Here is an 8448-nt window from a genome sequence, read left to right as displayed (position 1 = left end):
TTTAAAATTTTAATTTTCTCGTTTTGCGGACTTTTGGGCAGCATTATGCCAAATAATTTTGCAACTATGTTATATTGCTTTACGAGGGAATTTTATCATTCAAAAATGATATATTATTTTTTCGGCTTCATACGATTCAAGTTTGCCGGCTTAAAATTCCCGTCGTTTTGTGTACGTTAAGAATTTGGAAATGCGCTTGGTCAGTTTTCGAGATCCAAGCCAAACGCGCGAATTTTTTGTAAATTTTAAGTTTTGTCTCCAACTCGTCAAAATTTGAAATATCATTGGAAAAAATTTAATAAGTTATATTGGACTACAATTTGGCCGCAGTCTTGATATTTGACCCCAGTTTTCCTACATGTGGAATTTTGCAAAATAATTATATTTGGGCTTTATTTTTAGTAGCTTTAGTTTTTTCACGATCGAAATATGGAATTTTGATTAGCAAAGTTTTTATGCTAGGTTGTACGATCCAACGGATTGAATAGTTATATTTCGCCAATGCCTTGAATTTCGAGAACCTCTTGGCCAATTCGAGTTCAAGTCTTTTGGCTTAATATTTATGCATTGTCTTGAATTATTTAGAGACAAAATTTATATTAATATTTTATCGCAAAAATTGAAACAACGCTGAAATTCAAACTTTGAATATAACCTGTATAATATTACAACGGAATCTACAGAAGTTTTAACTTTTTCGGAATTTTGAAAGATTTTGTTAATAAGGCGAAATTTTGTTAATGCTGCGTCGACATGTTTGAATCAATTTCTGGACCCCAACAATAGCGTCTGAAATGATACGCATTAAATACAGCGTTTAATGTCGTAGGTTTATGGCTCCAGTATTATGGATTAATGAAACTTATCGATTAAACTGTGGGCAGTACCAACACAAGCAGTCCAGGCCATACAATGTCGCACAACGGCTCTGACCGTTAAATCCCTATTTATTGGCCATAAAATTAGATTAAGCTCAGATCGAAGGTATTCTTCTATTTTTTATTCTGCCCTTGAAATGAACCGACCATGAAAAGAGAATCATTAACCTTAGTTTCAATCCATGAGAGAAGAGTTGTCCAAATTGTCGAGACCGTGATAAATTATGGCTCAGGTTAAGAAAATTGTTAATTCCACCATTTTTGTATTCTGTTATTAGAAATCGAGTATAATATCAAGCGTATGATGTATTCATGCAAAAGTGGTATTAATAAGTAATCCATTGTGGTAATTGCTCGGTAATATATTTTTACTATATCGGCAGACAAGTTTTACGGATCTCTATAACTATGTGGAGTACATAAGCCGGACCAACTATTACACCGATAAATTAATCCCCGCGTGATTATGTCAGGTTTTTGAAACTGTAAATCACTATCTTAACACCATGAAAAACTTACTATTTAACCTAATCATCCCAAAATTACGATGGTTATCGGTTGCTTACATCAATCCAAACATTTTCGGCAAATTCTCCCGCATCTCGTCGAAAGAACCTAAATATTTCCCCGGATTTCTGCTCATATCCTCTTTTTCGGCTTACTTCACGGCACAAATGATCTATCTTTTAATCCACCAAATTCTGTCCTCCCACCGTTACCCGGACTTGAATATGGTGACCATTATCCCAGTCCTTGGATGTCTCTTTACCGGTATAGTTATGATAATTGGTGACATAGTTTTCTTAAACGGCGGTTTCACTATGGGAACAGTGCTCCAAAGTACACACCGACTTTACACGGAATGCGGGAGATTTGCTTATCAAAAATCCAGAAATCCTATAAAAAATGGTAATTCAATCCTGGATAAAATTAGCGCACCTATAGTGGAAAAGGTAGCTTCCTTCGCCGTCCTGTATTCCATAATGGCGCCATTATTTCCCTCATTTGTGCCATTTTTTAATGCAAAACTCGATCCGACTTATTTCTTTATGAAGGCTTTTTCCCTCAGTTCCATGGACTACTTGAAATCCTATGCCATTCTGGGCATCCGATCAGGGATAATTTTCACTCTGTTTTATCAATATTACACGATCGCACTTCAAATTGGGTTGCATCTCTTTGCCGAGATGTACATGAGCTTGCACATCCTGGAGGCGATATTACCTACCGTAAGGGGGGACGGGACCCAAAGTGTTGATCATTTCAAATGGTAAGTTGTCGCGTAAAAGTAATCAAGACCGAAAGCTCGAGAGACTCAAGAAAATTTATTTATTCGACAATGAATTTTTCAAATGATAATTAGTAATTGACCACCTCACGAATCCCATATTTCCCTAGTTTTACTGATTACTCGTTCTCATTACCAGGGAAGTTTACCTACATCGTCAACTTTATATTTTACTCGGATGCTACAACGCCGTCGTAAAGCTGCACGTGTGCATAAGCACCTTCGTGTTATGGATGCTCGGAATTACGTCAAGTTGTATAATCATCTGGATCTGGAAAGAACCAACGTTAAACGTTTCATTTTTTGTGGCATACATATCTTTGGATGTCCTATTTTATTTAATTCTAAAAAGTTTGATCCCCAGAATAGAGAAAGTTCATGCTGCTTCTCGTAAATTGACGGGTCAGTCGTTGGGGTATATGCGTGAGAGAAAGACGCATGTAAAGGTGTTAAAGTCCCTTCTACCAACAGGTATTCAGCTTGGATGGTTTGGTTATTTAAAGAAAAATACATTTGTGACCATGATGTTGGCTGGCTTGGAGCAGTTGGTGGCTCTCTTACTAGCGGTTTAGTACTCACTAAACTTTGCCTTCTTACTACGAAAGCAATGTGACGGAGTTTATATAATTGTAAGGCCAAATTCCGTCATTATGAGTTTTTCTGTTGGTAAGGTCCTAGCGTCATGGAAGTCACTTTATATGGGCATCGGTTCCGTAATGTTATAATTTTTGTTCCAAACCAAGATACACCCTTAATCTGAGTACGTTTACTAAAATCTGAAAATATGCACCTGCATATGTATGTGCTTGCATAATTTTATAAAGTAAGAATTATAATTTTATAAATACAATTTACCGGTTTTACAATACTACCAAAGACTGCGTGAATTATTTCACTAAACTAGGTTTTGAGCATGAAATTTTAAAAGTATTTAAAGTATTCATATTACCAATGTTGAAACTAATACACATCCACATGTTTAGTATGTACATATACAGGGTGGTTTAAATGTCACGCTACAATGGAAAATTTTTCAGTGGGAAAAATCCCTAAATCTCCATTTGTTACAAGATTTTTGGTTGAGATTTTTATAAAATTATTAAAAACTGATGGAACACTGATGACGAAATTCTTGAAATGTTGAATTTTAGAGACACAATTTCGGTTACTGATGGAAATTTACGATTTTTTCCCATCGAAAAATTTTCCATTGTAGCTGGCATTTTAACCACCCTGTATGTATTTATCAAGACATAAATAAAAAGATATTTAATTGCAAAGAATGGGTGACAAGTTTCGGGGAGCACCAATCTCTTTAATAAGCTGTAATGAATCGTATGATGGTGTTTAGGTTTTAAAGGGTTTTTTCATCAAGACTTGAGAATGAGGTGTCACTTAGCCGTCCAGCCGTCCATCGCATCACCTAGCCATCCTGCCGTCCAGTCGGCAACCCTTAGCCGTCCAGCACACCCCCTAGCCATCCAGCCGTCCAAAATTTTCAAAGTACCCCAAAAATTTCAACTTACCCCAAAAATCTCATCTTACCCCAAAAATCTCACCTTGCCCCAAAAATCTCACCTGACCCCAAAATTTTCATCGTTCCCCAAAAATCTCTCATTACCCCAAAAATTTCATCTTACCCCAAAAATCTCACCGTACCCCAAAAATCTCACAGTATCCCGAAAATCTCACCTTGCCCTAAAATTTTCAAGCGGACCCCTAAACCAGGGTTGCAGAAATCTCATCTCACCTTCACAAATCTCATCTCACTGAGATATAATGAGAAATAGTGAGACATGAGAAATATGAAATATAGTGAGATTTATGAGCCATGCACTAGCGCCACCTAGCGGACGAGGTCATGAACTATAAGTTTATCTCATTATTTCGCATATTTCTCTCTCAGCCCCAAGTGAGATGAGTGATATATCTCATTAAATCTCACTAAATCTCACTCAGTGATATATATCACTTGTAACCCTGTCCTAAACTATCACAAGACTCCAGTAACTCACCATTGAGAGGTTGGGCTCAATGGTAATGAATATGGATGCTTGCATATTCTGTATGCAAAATAATTGTGGGTGACAAAATACGTAACAAATTTTTTATTTAAAAAAATCCAAATTAAATTTTAAAATCAATGCCAAAAATTGAAATAGTCAAGAAATTTAGAATATGAAATTGAAAAATTGTAATGATCATCATCATTTTTATTGTTGCATTTCAGCAGCATTTACACATTTTTTGATGTTTATACCGCTGGGATCGATGCAGAGGGGTAGGGGTTTTCCTCTTACGCGAAGCTGGGGCTGGCGAGAGTCACCGAGAAGTTGTTGGGGGTGGCAGAATTGGTGGCGGATTTGGCGAGAGTAACGGCGATGGTGGAGGGGGTGGGGGTAGAGGAGGAACAAGCTAAAAACGAAAGATTTCAATGATGTTATGTTGATTTCTAACTCGCGTGCGAGAACGCATAAAGTCAAGAACTCCGCCAAGAGTTTTATAGCGAAAAAACTATTTATTTTCTTCTATATCTTCTATATCTTCTAAATAAGCAAGCCTGTTATATGTTTGAGCTTCATAAACTCTCCCAACGCTTGCTGGAGATCATTGCCAAGACGTTTGCAAGATTCAACTGCTGACATCCAGAAGACCAGCGCTCTCCCCGAATTTCCTCCGTTTTCGAAGTAAGGAAAATCTGGTCCGAAACTGTACCAGCGGGGTGTATAAAGACAGTTTGCCTTAAGGAAGCCGAAAATGCGTACGCAATGAAGCGAACCAGAGAAAGAGAAGCGGTCCGATTATAGGGAAGTGGTTTATGATATGTTCCCATTCCGTTATCACGGTTGAAGATAAGCATACTCATCATGGTCTGAGTCTACATCGTCTGCTTCCTGGACGAAGTACCAATGCAGATACTCCTCCCGAAAGCGGATTAAGACGACAATGATGAGTATTGCATCATTGTTACGCACTTGCATTAGCAAGGAAGGGTTTATGTGCAAGCGCGAATTATAATTTATCATGCAGGCCTTTGAGCCCCATGTAAGGAAAATGAAAAGGGGGAAGTTGTCTAGTGCCTCGAAAAACATCCAACTGGAAACAGTAAAGGTCCAACCCATCTGTTAAATGTAAAATGATGTATTTATGAAATTGTTTTATGTATTTTTGTAAATTGTTGAATATGCGTGTAAGATTGCCCCGTGACGTGGTGGTGGTTGCCATGGTGACGTCAGAGTGGGATTTTGAGTGCGCGTCGTTCTTTGTTATAAGTCGTAGTAAGTAAGTAGGTAGAAGAATTCTACACAGTCGAGTTTTAGTCGTTGTCAGAGTCAGACATTTTGGATTTTAGTCGTCGTGGTAGGAAATCAAGAGTAAGAATTGTTAATTCTTTGTTATTGATGTCCACGATTAATTTGTCGTTATAGTAGTCACCAATCAACTCGTGTTAGTGCAGAGCTCTGAATTGTGTTGACAATTAGTAATTTGTTGGAAATAAAATCTAGTTTAAGTAGATAAAATAATCGTATATTCACTCAGTCACTTTCTTTAATTCCAACGAGCAAGGCACAATTAAATATTCGTAAAGACACTATACTCCGGGTAGGTGATAGCTTGGTTTTTACACCATCACTGTCATTGTAGTTCCGGTACCAGCTTGCGCTGGGCTGTACCGTGGGTGCGTCCTCCAGCACTTCGCAATGCGATGGATAGCGACGCTGGTAGTGGGCGACAAGCCCACGACGAATGTTTCGCCCAAAGGAGCAACTTTCGGAACCTTTCAAGACACCCGCGTCGATGATCGCCTCGAAGAAGTAAATAAAAGAACATATGTATCAAATAACTCAAACTCTTCTACCGATTAGTGATTAGTAATTTAATACTAAACGCATACATTCACATTGTAACCTGAATTTATCATCCTCGTCATGGTGTTAGACAGACTTGTTATCTGTATCCCTGCAGATAACATGGAGTCGTGGACGCCTTGGAGCTTGGGACTCAAGGGTTTACGCTATCGCAGATTCTTCGCCAACTGCATGACATCCTCCACAGGGCCATGGAGGTCCTCCAGAGTGCAAAAGAATTTCGCAGTTTTGAAGAACAATGAGTAGTCCATGGCGTGGTTGTTGGCAAACGAGGGTGATGAGGACGAGTCTTGAGCAGGAAGGAGCAATGATACAACTGAAAGAAGTATTCAATTGAAAGGAGAAAAGAAAGCAGGAAAGAGCGAAAAAAGGGAAAAGAAAATGCACTCTTCTCACAATAAAGGATTTATTTTTTAGGGTCATGCTGAGAAGCAATAAAAAGATGCAAAAAACCGAGACAAAAGTCTTAAATGCATGCTTCCAAGAAACGATGTTTGAAGACAATGAGAGCCGTCAATTTTGTCAGATGAGAAAACATTTGGCTCCAAGAAATGAGAAGATAAGCATTTTTTGAGCTTTATGAATGACCAATTATTTTATCAGATGAGAGAATGCACCTACAAGAAAACGTTTGTTTCCATGCAATGACACGGAAAGGCTTTTCGAGGTTGAAAATGACCAGTATTTTCTATCATGATGAAAAAATGTAGCTAAAAATAAGAAAACGTTCGCTCTAAATAATTGAGAAATGTTTTCCACAGTAATTTTTTCCACATAACGTTTCATCCACATAAGTGCAGCATTGAGAAGGGAAAAGGAGTTAGAAAAACGAGGGTCATCATACAAACTTCCATCAGAATGAGAATTTCATATTTTATAATTTACTTAAGTGGTGTCAATCTCTTCTTATTATGCAGCGATGCAAATTCAAGTTCACTTCGAATCATGAAACACTATATTAAAAACGTACATATTGAACAATGTGTTCACTGCCAGAGAAAAGTTATACTACAGCATCAGTAGGATAAGCTTTTGCCCTGGCTTCGACACAGAAACTGGTCATAGTCGGGTGGTAAACATTCTATAGCGCTGTGAACAGAATCGACCTCCATTTGCGTGTAGCCCTTCTCTAGGAACTTTTGTATACATAATTGTCTTATTATTTTTAGTTGCGTGATCCAATAATGCGGAAGACATCATAGCATTCCGGTTTTGGTTGGTGCATCCATCGCTGTAAATTACGATTGGAAGGTCGTTCGTAAATTTCTCTTCAATGTATTTGACCAAACAGGTGGCGAAAACCGGCGCCACCAATTCGCCTTCCGACTCATCCCATAGGCAACATCTCGCATCATGACTCTTGAGGTCTTAAGTTGTGAAATTGTGGACAAGCTTGGTCTTGTAGTAGCGGGCACTAGCGTCGAGTAACGGGGCTATTTTGACGGGCGTGACCGTCCATGACCAATGCGTGACAATTTCCGTTAAGTGCACCTCGTTTATCCGTTGCTTCTGCGTCACGTGCGTCGGCTTTCTTCTAGCGATGAATTTTCTGTTTCCTCGCTTAAATTTCCAGCTTCATGGGCACAACATGTATCACATTTATCCTTCTTGGGCTTGTATAGTCCGATATTCATTTCGTCACAAATTGAAAAAATTAGGCATTGATACCGTTGGTTTGTTACAATTTTTGGCATACTTTGAATATTCTGAATAGAGTTGGCTTTTCGATGATAATATTGGTTCCAGGTACAATTTGGAAGTACTTTGTCTGCAGCAATAAGATGGAAGTTTCGGAACGTTGTCCAAAAAGTACCGAGCAACTTGTCTACTGAAACTTTGTTGTACTTTTGTACACATTTTACCACTGTTCGTATTACCAAGTTTACCAAATATTTTGTTATGCACACATTTCACCACGTATGTAATACTTATAGCAAGAAATAATTAGGAACAAATCTAAGCTAGAATAATAATTTCCCACTCATCCCCCCAAACGCCCCCCCCCCACGACCGAAGCCACAAGAGGGGCTAGAGGCAGGACCTTCAGCTGCGTCAGCCAGGGATCGAACTGGCACCTCGCGGAGTGGTTACCTCACACGTCGGCTCGTAACTCCACATGGTCCTGTCCAGCAGGAGGGCACATTATCATTGCATTTATTTTGCTCCAACAGATCTGTCGTACAGATCTGAAGTATTGAGATCTATTGCATATTAGTTGCTACTTACGAGGGCAAACAGAGCATTAAAATATTCGAACGGTTTCATACGAAGCTAATTTAATTTACAACTCTCCGAGAACTAACTCAGCAATCCATACAATGGTAACATAAGTTATGCATTCGGTTGTTATCATTATGGAGTACTCACATATTCCCGCGGCTGTTTGAGCCATAATTTTTGCCGATAACTTTAT

The sequence above is a fragment of the Folsomia candida genome, unplaced genomic scaffold (genome assembly GCF_002217175.1).
Source record: "Folsomia candida strain VU population unplaced genomic scaffold, ASM221717v1 Fcan01_Sc010, whole genome shotgun sequence".
In the NCBI taxonomy this organism is placed as follows: Eukaryota; Metazoa; Arthropoda; class Collembola; order Entomobryomorpha; family Isotomidae; genus Folsomia; species Folsomia candida.
The sequence above is the reverse complement of the archived record's forward strand: the minus strand, read 5'-3'. Positions refer to the sequence as shown.